Genomic DNA, 17,256 nt, shown 5'->3' with positions numbered 1-17,256 from the left:
TCCAGCACCCAGGTTTGCTCCAAGACTCCCAGTCATGTCCGGACCCAGCCTTCAACGCCGATGGGCGGCCTCCTCTGTCACAGAGGAGGATATCGCGAAGCTCCGGGCGGCAAGGTCCCTGACCGCGGAAATCCTCCACAGGCTCCCTGCTAAGGGGCAGGTTATTCCTACACCCAGATCTGGCGAGAGGGTCGTATTCATCTCCCACTTCCTCCGGGGGCTAGGGTTCGCTCTCCACCCCTTCGTTCGTGGCCTCATGTTCTATTACGGGCTAGATTTTCATGATCTAGCGCCGGACTCCTTTCTTCACATCTCGGCGTTCATTGTCATGTGCGAGGCCTTTCTCCGTATTCCCCCACACTTCGGCTTATGGCTCAAGACTTTTAATGTGAAGCCGAAGGTAGTCGACGGGGAGCAAGCGGAGTGTGGCAGTGCCATGGTGAGCAAGCTCGCCCGTACTCTTTGGCCAAAGGGCTCCTTCAATGGCAGCGGGAGTGGTTTTACATCACTGAACCCCGCGGTACCAAGTCGGCAGCTACACGTGCGTTCCGATCTGGCCCTCCATTACGACTCGCATCATGGATTAATAAGGGGCTGGACTGGGGACCAATTGATGAAGTGCAGACGCTACAAAGCCGTATCCGGAGTCTCCTTGAAAAGGACACCGGTCTTATCAACGTGATCCAGGTAATGCTAGTCTGCCGGGTCCTGCCGTGCCAGCGACGGCCTCTCCGCTTGTGGGAGTTCAATCCAGAAGGACCACGGACCCTTCAGCACTTCTTCGGCACAACGCACACAGGGATGTGGAAGTTATTCTTCGGGACCCGAAAGCAGTGGCCGGATACAACCGAGGACATCGGCCTCGACTGCAACCATCTGGATACCTCGGTAAGCACTCGACTCCTGAATACAGCTTAGTTGATTATCCCGTATCAATATACTGAGACACCTGTCTTCGACCAGGGATGGATAAAGAAGGCGGAACGAATTAGGTGTTCGGCTCCACTTCCTGAAGACTCAGTTGATCCTGTGTTAACAAGGATGATGGCCCCGGCGCCGTATCAAGTGTCGACGAAGGAGGACAAAGAGGAGAGAAAAAAGGCCAAAGATGGTTTCCACTCTAAAGGTACACCGGATGCTATGTCCTGGGAGACCGAAACTCCCTCTTCCGAAGACGAAGGGGAAGAAGAAGCTCATATCCCTTCTCCACATGGGAAGAAAAGGACCGCCTCCGAAGATTTGAAGGTGGAGGCTCCCAAGAGAGGGAAGATGTCCCTGTCAGACAGTTCGAGTTCAGAAGACGACGTTGCCACACAGTTCCTCCATAAGGCCAAGCCTTTCGCCAAATCGTAAGTGAACAAGGGTATTCTAGACATATCCCGTTCTTTTCAGGTCACAAGGGTAACATCTTAAATGTATGTTTGCAGTCCGGCCCGCAGTCTTCCTCAACAGTCCTCCTCCTCGGGTGACCTGCTTCCAGAGATAATGGAAAGCGAGACACCTCCATAGGCTTCGTCGCCCCTTAGGGCGGACAACTTCGAGGTGTCATCCCGGAGGGTCTCCCCCGGTCACCAAGTGGTGCAGGGGGCAATGAAGACAGCGCCCGAAGGTGATACTTCGGTCGTCAAGGGTCCGGGGTGTGCAGCCCCTATGGGGATCAACAATAAAGGCCCCGGACTATCCGGTTTACAGCCGATGACGACTCTACGGTCGAGTAAACATAACCCTTGAAAGGGAGTTCGTGCTCCTGCAGCCGCTTCCCGGAATCCGGAGACGCCGGTTACATTAATGGGCATGTTGCAGAATGCGTCCACCTTAGAGGAACATCGTACCTTAATGGGTATGGTAGTTGAGAGGATTCTGTCCGCGAGAAGCAGATTGAATGAAGCTTTCGTGGGCCTACTAAGAGGCTTTGAGGTATGCAATGTAATATCTAAACCACTCTTTACATGCATAATGCACCTGTGTATAGATAGTAGCCCTTGAGACTCTGGTCGGCTTCCACAGGGAAGCGATCAGAGGATCGAAAAGATATGCTTAGGAAATGACATGATTAATTTGAAAACAGGTTGTTATGTCAATGGCGACTACCCATGTTGCGGAAGTTGCAGCTTTAAAGCAGAAACTTGAGTCAGCGGATGAGGACATTACTCTTATGAACAGGCGGCTCGACGAAGCACAAGGTATGTTTTGGGACAGTTAGCTTATGCATGTATAATAATATGAGCACGAAGCTGAGAATTATATACTGCAACATGCATAATTGCAGATGGTGCTGCTGCGGTTGAGACCCTTCGGGCTGAACTTGCCCGGGCCAAGGAGCAAGCCAGAGTGAGCAATGCGGCTGTCAAGAAGGCAGCTGCTGAGTTAAAGGCCGAACAAGCCGCTCAGCGCCAGTGCGAGGACAGAATATCTACCATGGCGCGAGAGCTGAAGGATGCCACTAGCTAATGCGAATCACTCGAGAAGGATAACAAAGCCAAGGCAGCCGAACTCCACAAGGCTTTACAAGAGGTGCGAGAGGCACAGTCCGAGTCTAGAGCAGCTCGGGAGGAGATCCGGCAAGCTAGGGAGATAGCGGCTGGTAAGCCCTTTCTATTACAGACTAAATTCAGCGACCCAAAGTATGCCCTGCTTAATCAATTGTGGAGTTCTCCAGACTCATTCTTGGACCTGCCGAAGAGTGTCGCCGATGCGGCGCAGTTTTATCAACCGCAAGACGGACATGCAGTGGAGAAGCTTTTCTGGTCGCAGTTCAACGTGCCGAAGCGTCCGTTGTTGCTGAACGAACAAAAGGCCCAGTGGGCCGAGCTCCACAAGGTGTCCGGAGCTGCCATGGAGGAAGTCGTGGTCCGGCTGTGGCCAACTGAGCCAATTCCAAACAATTATTTCGGTTTGGTGCAGCAACTTGTTTAGGCGGTGCCGCGTATCGACACCGTGAAGCGGTCATCGTGCATTGAAGGTGCACAGATGGCCTTTGCCCGCGTCAAGTCGTACTGGGCAAAAATGAAGGGCGCCGATGTTGCAGCAAACATTCCGCCCGAGGGCAAGGACCATCGCATGCCGGAGCATTATTTTGAAGATGTCCTAGAGGGCGCCCGCTTGATAGAGGGTCAGTGCTCAAAGGATATTATGTTCGAGTGAATGTATCAGAATTGTGATAACAATATTATGATATATTAAGGCTCTGTTATATTTATGCCTTTTGCCTGAAAGGCATTTCTTCCTGTGCGGCCGTTTTTTTAATAATCTGAAGGTTTGCCAGTCGTCGGCTGTAGCCCCCTCGCATATAATGCAGGGATGTTCGGAATAGCAACTGACTACACTTGACCCAACGTCTTGGTCCTGAACGAAGTGTCAGTGCGGCGAACTAGGAAATCGAACTATAGGGCTTTAACACCTTCACTTAGCCATAGGAGTTTGACGGTGGGTCTATGATATAGCCCCTTGTATGTACGCGGTTATCCGGATACGGCTGCGCTACATAGGTGACTGGAAAATGGTCCTTCATGTTATACGGAAGAAACCGCAAAAGATTTTAATAAGTCACCGAGTGCTTGATCAGCTCTCGCCGCATCATGACAGTCAGTTTTCGGCTTTCTCTACTGAGGTGCTTAATCGGGTGAACCGGAAACACAATCGCAGTAGTTCTCCCTTTACTACCCTAGCCGATAGAGCGGAACGTAAGGTAGAAAGCACAGGAGCCGGGCAACCCAACTATTAACAAACATGATTCGAAGCTGATGCATATAATGCCAAAACTCATGACGCCGAAGTATGTTGTAGAGCTGTTCGGACTTGTTGGCAATTTAATATGTTGCCGTATCGAGCCCCTGGCGATTAGTGCCGAGGTGTGTATGTGAAACAACCGAAAAGGTACAATACAGTTTTCTGAGAAAAAGTGAGTACTGAAGATGGATTATGTCCACTGGAATCTGATTGATACGTCGAGCGCAATCTTACAGATTATAACACCTCTACCCAGATCATTTTACATGCCAGGGGTCGAAGGTTGAGGAGAAAGGCTATATCCAGGTTTTAAATAGAGTGTTTGGTCTACAAAAAATCTTATGGACCTCTTGTCGCACATTTGCGCTGCCTTTGCCTTAGCGAAGAGGATTCCTTAAAAGGAGCAATCTTTGGTTGCTTGGACGAAACCAGGCTCCGAAAGAGTCCTTGCAGGTCCATAGGACGAACAGGTTTTGATTCATCTGTGACAAAAGATAAGAAATAGTTTAAAAAGAAGGAAGAAAAGTTGTAGGAGGACGAACCGTGTTGTAGGCCTGCCCGCATTGTGCCTCCGCCGATGACCAAGGTATTTTGAGTGCATAATTATGCATGTGCGATGTGAACTTTGCGGGCATATGCGGCGAATGACGGAGGCGGAATTGCTAATTCAGCTCTAACATTGACCGGTCTTGTGTAGTAGAGGCTGGCTTAATGGCCAATGAGGTATGCGGTTTGACGAGTCTGCTTTGTACTTCGGCTATGATGGTCATGGTATACTCCTCTAAACGAAGGGGGTGTTCCGTGTTTCCATTGATTGTTATAATGCCGCGTGGACCAGGCATCTTAAGCTTTAGATAGGCGTTGTGTGGGACCGCATTGAAACGAGCGAATGCGGTCCGCCCAAGCAGTGCATGGTATCCACTACAGAACGGAACAATATCGAAGATCAACGCTTCGCTTCGGAAGTTGTCCGGTGAACCGAAGACGACTTCCAGTGTGATTGAGCCCATACAGTGAGCTTCTTCGCCAGGTATTACACCTTTGAAGGTAGTTCTGGTGGGCTTGATCCTTGAGGGATCAATCCCCATTTTGTGAACAGTGTCTTGATAGAGCAAATTAATCCTACTGCCACCGTCCAGAAGGACTCATGTGAGATGGAATCCATCAATGATTGGGTTAAGGACTAGAGCTGCCAAACCTTTGTGACGGATACCTGTTGGGTGGTCATTGCGATCAAAAGTGATCGGACAGGTTGCCCATGGTTTAAATGTTGGTACGACCGGCTTTATGGCATAGTCGTCTCATGGTACGAGCTTGTGGTCCCTCGTAGGGATATGCGTCACAGATATCATGTTTATTGTTTTTACTTCGAGGGGAAATTGCTTTTGTCCCCCAACGCTTGGCTGGCGAGTTTCCTCGTCTTCGCTCTCACTAGGCGGCCCCTTCCCTTTGTGTTCGGCGTTGAGCTTGCCTGCTTGTTTGAAAACCCAACAATTTCTGTTGGTATGGTTGGCAGGTTTGTCAGGGCTGCCATGAATTTGGCAGGGCCGATCCAGTATCCTGTCTAAACTGGATGGGCCATCTTTTTTTGCCTTGAATGGCTTCTTCCATTGACCGGATTTGGAACCACTAAATCCGGCGTTAACCGCCGTGTCTTGGGTTCCTACATTATTATTTTGACACTTGTTTTTATTGCGTCGAGGCTTTCCATTGCCGTCCCTGACCTCAGAGGTGCCAAGATCGCTGGTGCTATTCGTCGAGCCAGCCACCTATCTTTTCCCGCGCAAAAGCGGGTCATTAGTGTGGTAAGAGATGCCATAGATTTTGGTTTTTCTTGGCCGAGGTGACGGGCCAGCCACTCATCCCGGACGGTATGTTTAAAGGGCGCTAGGGCTTTGGCGTCCGGACTGTCGACGATTTGGTTCTTTTTAATTAAGAAGCTAGTCCAGAGCTTCATGGCTGACTCTCCGGGCTGTTGAACAATGTGACTTAGGTCATCGGCATCCGGAGGTCGAACATATTTACCTTGGAAGTTGTCGCGGAAGGCGTCTTCCAAGTCTTCCTAGCTGCCAATGGAGTTTTCAGGCAAGCTGTTCAACCAGTGCCGAGCTGGCCCTTGAGTTTTAGCGGGAGGTATTTTATGGCATGAAGATCGTCACCGCGGGCCATGTAAGTATGGAGAAGAAAATCCTCAATCCATACCGCGGGATCTGTTGTTCCATCATACGATTCGACATTCACGGGTTTAAACTCTTCTAGAATTCGTGCTCCATTACTTCATCGGTGAAGCTGAGGGGGTGTGCGGCGCCTCTATATCGGGCCAAGTCGCGATGGAGCTCGGATGGAGTCCGTCTGCGGTTTTCGGCCCGGGCGTGATTATGCTTGTCACGTCCGGCTAGATAGCCACCGTCGCGCGTTGGGGCACGCCCCCGCGATCCGTAGATCGATCTGGTCTGACCTGCTGTACTATCCAGGTCTTGCCGCAAGTCATATGTATATCCCCGAGTTGTTACATCTCTACCTTTATGGCGACGTAGTATGGGCTGGTGTTCAGCTTGAGTTGTCGTTTTGTCCCGGCCACGAGGTGGTCGGTCAGCCGCATTACGTGCTGATGGTGCGGGCTCGAGGGCCTCGTCGTCAAATTGGGGTAGCAGTTTACGCTTCGGGTAACTTTTGGTTGGGCGCTCGAGGCCGTATTCCGCGGCTGCCAGGACATCAGTCCACCTATCGTTGAGCAGATCTTGATCAGCTTGAAGCTGCTGCAGTTTCTTTTTCAGGCTCCTTGCAGTGGCCATTAGCCGGCGCTTAAAGCACTCTGGCTCGAGAGTTTCCTCAGGTACGATAAATTCTTCATCACCGAGGCTCACCTCGTCCTCGGAGAGTGGGAGATAATTACTGTCCTCCGAGTCTTCGTTTACGGCCTCTTCGTCAGGGCTAACTTGCCCATCTTCCCGATCGTCCTGTTCGAATGTTGGATTGACGGGGTCTTATTTGACTTCGGCATCGTCCGGAGTGTTGTTGCCTCCTGTGCCGGTATTGCTGTCTTTTCCACGGCGTGATTTAGAGCGGCGCCGCTGACATCGGCGCTTTGGCTGTGTCTCAGGAGGTTTATCCTCGACTGGATCTTCTTAATCGTCGCCGCTACCCTCTTTGGGTGTATCCACCATGTACACGTCATACGAAGAGGTGGCCGTCCAACATCCGGTAAACGGCGGTTTTTCAGCCTGCTCCTCTCCAGCATTGTCGTCCATACCGTTGATGTATTCGGAGCCCTAGTCGAGCATGTCAGTTAAGTGCTCGACAGTGGCTATGAAATGGGTGGTGGGTGGGACGTAAAATTCCCCGCTCTCAGCCCCTAGTCCGGCCTGGGCGTAGTTTGGACATTGCTCCTCTGTAATGACGAGGGATCGCATCAAGCCCAGAGCCCCGCTTAAAGGCGAGGTTTGGCCAGGGAGAAGAAAATCCGTGGAGTACGGCGAGAAGGAAACTCCTTGGCCGAGCTCACACGATGCTGACTCCAAGGGTTCGGAGCCGGTGTCCGGAGAGGGGTCCGGCTTCACGATGGTCGCCAGCGACACTAATTCCTCCGACTCTCCCTTGTTGGGCTCAATGGCCGCAGACAGTCTAGCGGGCTCAGTGATCCCGTCTTCGGACCTGGCAATGCACTCTGGATCTAAGGCCAGAGAGGAGGTTGGGGTCGTGAACCCTTGGAAGATCAAGTCTCCTCGGATATCAGCGACATAGTCCAGATTTCCAAAATTAATCTGGTGTCCTGGGGCGTAGCTGTCAATCTCCTCCAGATGGCCAAACGAGTTGGCCCGCAGTGCGAAACCGCCGAATATGAAGATCTGGCCGGGGAGAAAAACCTCCTCCAGGGCCGCGTTGTGTTAGATGATGGATGGAGCCATCGAACCTCCTAGTGACGACACAGCGGAACTCTCAATGAAAGCACCAATGTCGGTGTCAAAACCGGCGGATCTCGGGTAGGGGGTCCCGAACTATGCGTCTAAGGTCGATGGGATCAGGAGACGGGGGACACGATGTTTACCCAGGTTTGGGCCCTCTTGATGGAGGTAATACCCTACTTCCTGCTGGATTGATCTTGATGAATGTGAGAATTACAAGAGTTGATCTACCACGATATCGTAATGGCTAAACCCTAGATGTCTAGCCCGTATGATTGTGATTGCCTCTACGAACTAAACCCTCTGGTTTATATAGACACCGGAGGGGCCTAGGGTTGTACAGAGTCGGTTTACAAAGGAAGGAATCTACATATCCGAACGCCAAGCTTGCCATCCACGCAAAGGAGAGTCCCATCCAGACACAGGAAGAAGTCTTCTGTCTTGTATCTTCATAGCCCATTAGTCCGGCCCATGTTACATAGTCCGGACGCCCGAGGACCCCTTAATCCAGGACTTCCTCAATGGCCGGGGCGGCGGTGGATCGGGCAGTGGGGAGTGATTTCGGGGCGGGCGGGGCGGCGCACCGCTGGCCGCGGGCGGCGGGGGGTGGTGGTTTGGCCGGTGGTGTCAGTCGACTGATGCTGCTACATGACCAGCTAGCCCGGCTCTCGCACGCGCTGCTGCTCCTGCTTTTCTGCTACTAGTGCGTTCAGTTTCGACAGTAAAATTCAGTTTCGACAACAAAATTCAATTTCGACAGTTAAGTTCAGTTTCGACAGTTAAATTCAGTTTCGACAGATAAGTTCACAGATGAGCGGCTGATGTATTTTACATCTAGCACTTTTTGGTTATGTATTTTACGTCATCTATTGGAGATGCTATTACAATTCCACTTAGGTTAACGTTGTCTCTCTTGTCCTGCTTCAGCCTCGGCGTCGTACAACTCACCGGAGCTGCTCCAACGATGAAACCATCCATCACAGTAGAGCAGTACCCCGGGCTCCATCTCAAGATGCCTAAGATGTTCTTCCCCTCCCCCGATAGCCAAGTCAATCGGATCATCCTCACCGACCAACCCAATCACGCTGAGATCAACATGGCTTCGCCAAAGGGTTGTACACTTATTGCATCTCTTTTTTACTCTACATGTTATATATATTGTCCACTGAGCACACGTAGTAACGTGGAATACGATTAGTTTCTCCTACTATATGGCAAGCAGTGAGGTACCAGGCAACTTAGCTATCCGTGATGGATTCTCTTGAACGCCATCATTATTTATCTCTGCGCCTTTGAGCTGTGCATTTGTCGATGGGCCTGGGAGTTGAGCTATTAGGGCAGTGGCCTGGTTCCGAAGTAGTAGAAATAGCACAAAAACGTTTTTTGAGTGTAGGCTTTTCCTTGCTCAAGCCTGCCTACTAGAATCGCCAGTGCTTGAAAGGAAAAGTGAAGGAAAAATATAGGAATTGGAAAGTTTCCTATGGTACTACTATTCATGCATTTGGTTCAAAGGAATGGAGCAAAGGAAAACTGTAGGATTTGTTCCTTTAGTGTTTCTTTGAAAGAAAAACCGTAGGAATTTTAATATCCACTTGTCCTCCTTTTCAAATTCCTATTCATGAAGCACAAGACTAAGAGATAGTAGCATCATAGCATTATAACCGTACATTTTCTTGTGGTTTGACTTCATCTCACCATGCTTCTTTGCATCCTGTGATCTTCCAATTCTTGTGAACCAAACACCCAGATTGGCAGAAATCCTGTGTTTTTAAATTCTCTGTTTTGCACGTGCATTCCTATCCTATTACTGTCTATTTCCTATCCCTGCGTTGTTAGAATCCTCCAATTCAAACGAGCCCTTACATAATTACTTCTCTTACAGATAGTTGTCAAAGAAAACCTTGTGTGGTTTGTCCCGCTCCTGCTGCGTCGTCGTCCACCCAAGCTCAGCTGCTCCAACGACAGAAGGGTCCAGCACAGCAGGGATCCGGCCTCCAGACTGTCTTTCGCCGCGTCAGATCTTCTTCCCCACCGTGGGCAGCCATGACAACTGCATTACCATCATCAACCAAGTAGATGACCTCGAGGACTACACGGGTCCGCAAGAGAGGCCGCACTCTTTCGTGTCTGCTTACATTATGCATCGCTTAATATTACATGCTACTTTATCGTCCTATTCACTGATTAGACTCTGAGTCAGCTCCAAACTAATGGTCAAACTTGAGTTTTTAAATGGTTGTGGGGTACATATCGGGGCCGCAATCAATAGTATATATCTACTATCTGGTTAATCTCTGTTGTCTACTATGAGTTTCATGTTGGGTGGGAAACAAACAGTAAAGAAGATATTATCTGTATTTTTAAATTGAAGACATTATCTGTCTGCTATCATTGGTTTTGGGTCTATCCACAGGTTGCTACCATCACTCTGGATTTCTGCATGCACTCCTAGCATAATATCACTATGTTTTATTCCTATGCATGTCAGTTATTGTACACAATGGAACTGAACATGTAGAGCAAAAGAGACGAGCCTTGCGTGGCAATAAAATTTCATGCAGACGTTGCTCCATGGTAGGCGCAAAGGCAGCCCCCCTCCACCCATTTCGGATTGTAATCGAGAGGAATATATCTGTTCTGAGGGGGATTCACAAGGAGAAGACCACTCCTATTTATGCCCTGAGGTCTTCGCTCTAACTTGGCATGCTGATGTTGGTTATATCATGCATATGGTGCCTTGCATTGCTTACTTTATACATCAAATATGTCATCTGCTTAGTTTAGACATGCTTTGTGTGAATGCCATCTGTTTAGTTCATTCATCGTTTATGTGAATTATGCAACGCCATCTTGTTTAGCCAGGCATCATATATGTGAATTTTCTAATGCCATCCTGCTTAGCCAGTCGTCTTATATGTGAATTATATCAGGCCATCCTTTTTTCGTTACGTATTACATTTGTCAACAATGTTAGTACATTCAACTACTCTTCGTGTGCATCAGCCATTTGACACGGTGATGGAAAATTCTGGAGTGAAAACAAGGTCTTCAGAGCAGACTATGCTATCTGATGAAGCGCATATCTCGCTGGTTACGGATAGCTCCTCAGAGGAGGATTCAGAGACACATGACCAGTCCTATTTCCCCCTCGAGGTGTATGCTCTAACTTGGCAGGGTTATGTTGCTCATATCGTGCGTATGGTGTCTTGCATTGCTATGTCATTTGATTAGTTTAGACATGCTTTGTGTGAATGCCACCTGTTTAGTGTCTAATTACCATATATGTGAATTATGCATTGCCATCTTGTTGCAAGACATTATATATGTGAATTATGCAATGATATCTTGTTGCAAAGGCATTATATATATGTGAATTATGCACTGCCATGCTGTTTAGCCAATCATCATCTATGTGAATTATATCATGCTATCATTTTTTTGTATTTCGTGTTCCATTTGTCGACAACGTTTGTATAATCAACTACTCTTCCTGTGCATCAGCCATTAGAAGCGGTGATGGAAGTATCTGGAGTGAAAACAAGGTATTTGGAGCAGACAATGCTACCTGCTGAAGAAGACATCTTGCTGGTTACAGAGAGCTCCTCAGAGGGGGATTCAGAGACTGATGACCAGTCCTATTTCCCCCCTGAGGTCTATGCTCAAACTTGGCAGGGTCATATTACCCATGTCATGCATGTTGTCTTGCATTGCTTAGTTTTTACATCATATATGGATTGCCATATGCTTACTTGATTACTATATAAATCATATATTTGAATTATATCATGCCATCATTTTTACATACACAGCATCTATCTGAATTATCACACAGCAACCCATTTAATAAAGACATCATATAGTTATATCATCTCATCCTGTTTAGTGTTTACAGTCATCATATTTTGAATTATGTCATTCTATCCATGAATTATATCATGCTATCATGTTTCCATAGGCAGCATGTATGTGAATTATGGCATGCCAACCTATTTAATAAACACATTATATAGTTATATCATGTCATCCTGTTTACATAGTCATCATATTTTGAACTATGTCTTTCCATCTTTTTTAGTTAGCCATCATAATGTGAAATTGTGTCATGCTATCCTGTTTAGTTAGCCATCATATATGTGAAATCGTGTCATGCTATCCTGTTTGGTTAGACAACATAATTGTGAATTATTTCATGCCCTGTTTTATTCCCCACTATCCATTGCACCTGTCTATCATACAATGTATGTACATTCAATTACTTTTCTTGTTTATCAGCCATTTGAATTGGAGAGGATGATGGCAGTATCTAAGGGAGTAACAACACGGTCTTCAGAAAAGATAGTGCTACCAGTTGATGCAGATAGAACCATGGTTGTACTTGCCCAAGAACCAGCCCCACCACACATAACCCAGACTCTCGCAGATTGTACCCCTACCAAGTTGGACAGAGAACTAGCTACACCCCTTTTAACCCCAACCCCAGCAGATAGTAACCCAATTCCAGTTGACACAGTACCGTCTCCACCAAAGAGCACCCAAAAACGAGCAGTTAGTAAGGGAACTGTAGTGCTCAAAGCACGAGGACCACCACTCTGAATCCCAACTCAACGCTTAAAGGAGAAGAAGAATTGTTTTCAGGTCAGTTTCTGTAGCTATGGTTCATAGTCCTTTGCTCTTGCATCACTGTATTTACTCATATTAACTATTTTCAAATTTGAAGGATGGAATTGAAACTCTAAAAGATCGTAGATGTCGCCTAAAGGGGGGGGGTGAATAGGCGCTTTAAAATAATTACGGTTGAGGCTTGAACAAATGCGGAATAAACCTAGCGGTTAATTTGTCAAGCACAAAACCTACAACAACTAGGCTCACCTATGTGCATCAACAACTTATGCTAAGCAAGAAAAACTACTTAGGTGATAGCAAGATATATGAAAAGAAACAATATGGCTATCGCAAAGTAACATGCATAAGTAAAGGGCTCAGGTAAGAGATAACCGAGGCACGCGGAGACGATGATGATGTGCCGAAGTTCACACCCTTGCGGATGCTAATCTCCGTTTGGAGCGGTGTGGAGGCACAATGCTACCCAAGAAGCCACTAGGGCCACTGTAATCTCCTCACGCCCTCGCACATGCAAGATGCCGTGATTTCACTAAGGGACCCTTGAGGGCGGTCACCGAACCCGTACAAATGGCAACCCTTGGGGGCGGTCACCGAACCCGTATACTTTGGCAACCCTTGGGGGCGGTCACCGGTACCCGTCAAATTGCTCGTGGCGATCTCCACAACCTAATTGGAGACCACAATGATTGAGCTCCGAACACCACCAACCGTCTAGAGCGCCCAAGCACCCAAGAGGAACAAGCTCAAGGGTACCAAGCACCCAAGAGTAATAAGCTTCTCAACTTGTAACTTCCACGTATCACCGTGGAGAACTCAAACTAATGCACCAAATGCAAAGGCAAGGGCACACGGAGTGCCCAAGTCCTTCTCTCTCAAATCCCACTGAAGCAACTAATGCTAGGGAGGAAAATGAGAGGAAGAACAAGAAGGAGAACACCAAGAACTTGAAGAACTAGATCCAAGGGGTTCCCCTCACATAGAGGAGAAAGTGATTGGTGGAAATGTGGATCTAGATCTCCTCTCTCTTTTCCCTCAAAAACTAGCAAGAATCCATGGAGGGATTGAGAGTTAGCAAGCTCGAAGAAGGTCAACAATGGGGGAAGAACACGAGCTCAAGGGATAAGGTTCATTGGGGAAGAAGACCCCCTTTTATAGGTGGGGAAAAATCCAACCGTTATGCTCACAGCCCGCACAGAGCGGTACTACCACTCGTCCTCATGGTGCTACCGCTAGGGGTAGCGGTACTACCACTAAGGGTAGCGGTACTGCTGCTTGCGAGCGGTACTAAAAACATACATCCGTGCCTACCACCGCTGGACTTGTGACGAGTTTTTGGTCCGGAGCGGAAGTAGCCACGGAAGTAGCCGCGGTAGTACCGCTCCCAAGAGCGGTAGTAAAAAAATTACATCCGCTCCTGTCCGCGGTAGTACCGCTGCAGCCTTTTCAGAACACCAAAACTACCACAACTTCTGCAAACGGACTCCAAATTCGACGAAACTAGGATTGTTGGAAAGCTAGCGACAAGGGCTAACAGAATCTTGATAGAAATAACAATAAGAAGCAAATTAGAAAAGTCCCAAGAGAAAATGGTGAGAACCCTTCCTCGAATAAGACCGGTAAAAACTACAACACCGAAAACGCAATAGAAGAGGCATGTGAACTCCGTTTTCGATGAACTCGAGCTTGTCATCAAGATGAACATAAGCTCTAAGACTCACAAAGAGAACCAAACAAGAACCAAGAAACATGATGCAAGGATGCAATGGTTTGAGCTCTCTACTAACGATACGATCAAGCTACCAACTTGAGAGCCCCCCTTGATAGTACGACAAACGATCCTATAACCCGGTCTCCCAACCACCACAATGAGACCGGTAAAATAGAAAACCTATCAAGGGCAAACCTTTGCCTTGCACATGATCCACTTGAGCTAGATGATGACGATCTTGTCCTCCTTAAGATGGACCACCTTTCTTGATTGCGTTGGGTCGATGGAGACTAGATGATTGCTCCCCCATACTCCACAATGGGTGAGCCACTCTTCGGCACATCTTCACAAGTCCATTGACACCACAATTGATGGCAAGCTTCAAGAACTTGATCTCTTCGTGATGCTCCACCTGAACTTGCACACGGCAATCTTGATGACGATCACCACTTGATGTCATCCATTCCATGGGTTGTATGATATCTTCCTCTTGATGCAAGCCCATGGACACGTACCTAACCCCACATAGAACTCTCACATAGACCATGGGTTAGTACACAAAGTGCAATGGACAATGCTTACCATACCATGGGATCACTTGATCCCTCTCGGTACATCTTTTACGCTTTGTGAGTTGATCAACTTGATTCACTCTTGACTTAGTCTTGATCAACCTTGAATCTTTCCAACTCTCTTCGTTTGGATGATGTCTTGAAGGTAAACATGAATGATCACACAATCTTCTTCTTCAAGACATGCTTGCAATAAGCTCAACACTCACATGACCAATGTTTGGATAATTCCTTAATAGCGCCTTGGTCAACACATAAACTCCTTGAAACCAACACATGGACTTCAAGAAATGCCTATGGACAAATCCTTCAAATATAACTCAATGCAACCATTAGTCCATAGAGAATGTCATCTATTACCAAAACCACACAAGGGGGCACCGCATGTCCTTTCAATCTCCCCGATTTTGGTAATTGATGACAATCACTTTCAAGAGAGTTTATATAAGGAATTATGCATCACCATGCCATGCAACAACCAATAATGCATGCATAGGAGATGCGTATGCTTAGGAACAAACCAAAGCCATAAGAGACAACTCTCTGAACCTCTCCACAAAACTCTCTGAAACTTCTCCCCCATTGGCATCGATTGCCAAAATGGGCGAAAAGCTTAGAAGGCCAATATAAATTGTGGTCCTCCATAAATTGTGTATTTCTCAACAAGTGAGTGGAACGCAACACACATATCCAAAGGTAAATACTTGGAGGAACACAAACTATATTGAGGCACAAAGATAGAAAAAGAATGATATGCCACAAAGACATAAAAAAGAGAGAAACAAGCAATCAAGCAATCAAAAGATACCATTTGAAGCAAGCAAACAAAGGATATCAATTGAACCAACTAGACCAAAGATCCTATGAGCCACATGAATAAGGATATTACGATATGAGTAAAGGAGTGTTCTAAAGAAAACTAGAGGAGCTCCCCATGATTTGTGCACACATAAGAATTTTTATATTTGGATACAAAGTGCACAAAATAGGATCATAGCTCCCCCAAAATCAATAGAAACTTGATAATCCAATTGACTTGGCTTGAGGCAATATGAATGATGAAGACCCCTTAATTCTTCAGAATGTAGCTAAGTCTCCAATGCCCTCCAACAACACCTATTGATCAAGTTTGAGCTTGTTGGTCCCCAACAAAGTTGGTCCTAAGAGGTTAGTCACAATAGGCTTGGCAACCCAAATGGTTCTTTTCTTGAGACCACTTTGAGTACCAACAAACTTGGCAAACACATTGCCAACCTTATCCTTCCCAAGAGAATAGATATTATCAATAATAATTGGGTTGGATAAGTTACCACTAGTGCATGAAGAAGCGAGGTGACCTTTCTCACGACATAAGTAGCAACATCTACTCTTCACTTTCTTTTCACTTGATTTCTCAACTTGAGAAGCATTAGCTTGAGTATTCTTGGGAAGAGGCATTTCTTCAACTTGTGGTTGAGCATGAGATTGAACTTGTGGCCGCTTCCCTTGTTGCTTGTCACTAATGGCCTTCTTCTTCAATGGGCAAGATCTCACATGATGCCCTTCAATTTTTGACTTGAAGCAAACAATCTTGGTCGAATTCTTGACTTGTTCTTGGCCCTTCTTCTTGTTCATCTTGGACTTCTTCTTCTTATTGGAGTTGAATCCAAGTCCACCTTTGTCATTGGGGGATTTTTGCACACTCAAGATATTGTTGAGTGTGGATTTCCCTTCATGACTCTTTTCCAAGTATTTCTTCAAAGAAGTGACTTGGGCCTTGACCTCTTTGATTTCCTCTACATGGTTAGTCTCAACACAAGTACTAGAGGAAGTATAAGCTTCATCGTTAGAGCAACAAGGCAAGGAAAGCAATTCATCACATGATGTACCAACATTGTGAGTAGATGGATTACAAGTACCAGCACATGGAAATATAGTATTTTGAAGAGAAGTGGTGCTAGTATCCACATGAGGCTCACTAGATGTTACCTTAGCAATCATGTCCTCATGATCTATCTTTAGCACATTATGGGATACTAGAAGATCATCATGAGAGATTGAGATCTTTTCATGACTTTCTTCCAATTTCCCATAATTACTAGATAGCAACTCAAGTTGACTCCGAAGCTCAACATTCTCCTTCAAAATGGATGCTTCAAAAGTAATAGCGTTAGTAGCACAAGCATCATCAATAATAGCAAGAGGAGAAGGCAACTTGGCAAGCTCTTTTGAATATGAAGCTTTAAGTTGTGCATGAGACTCGGTGAGTTTGATGATCTCACTCTTAATGACTCTTGAGCAATTTTCGAGGTGCCCAAAGTCCTCAAGAAGTTTAGCATGCACAACTTCAAGCTTCTCATTTTTAGTTTCAAAAACATTGGCCACCTTAAGAGCTCTATCATGAGATTCCTTCACTCTAGATAATTCTAGAGCAAAAGTCTCCTCAAGAGATTCCTTGGTGGTTTATTCAAGTTAAAGAGCTTGAGAGAGGTCCGCAATCTCATTAGCGTAATCACGCTCATGACCTTCCGTTTTATCAATGGTGGCCTCATGCTCCTCAAGACGAGATTCCAACTCATCAATATATTTCTTGCCCTCAATAGCAATAGACATGATTTCCATGAAGTTGGAACGAGCAATTTTATTCTTAAGAAGAGCTTTAAAAATCGTTTCCCCCTTAATTTTTAAGGAGGCAACATCATCATTATCTTCATCATAATCAACATCATCATCACTCTTG

At 46.6% G+C, this 17,256-nt stretch overlaps 1 pseudogene; it reads left to right on the top strand.

Annotated features, from left to right (window-relative positions):
• Nucleotides 1-2,080: 2,080 nt before the first annotated feature.
• The window catches only part of LOC120964097 (uncharacterized), a 176,829-nt pseudogene continuing 161,653 nt past the window's right edge, over nt 2,081-17,256 (top strand).

This window comes from Aegilops tauschii, chromosome 5 (assembly GCF_002575655.3).
Source record: "Aegilops tauschii subsp. strangulata cultivar AL8/78 chromosome 5, Aet v6.0, whole genome shotgun sequence".
NCBI lineage: Eukaryota > Viridiplantae > Streptophyta > Magnoliopsida > Poales > Poaceae > Aegilops > Aegilops tauschii.
The sequence above is the reverse complement of the archived record's forward strand: the minus strand, read 5'-3'. Positions and strand labels throughout refer to the sequence as shown.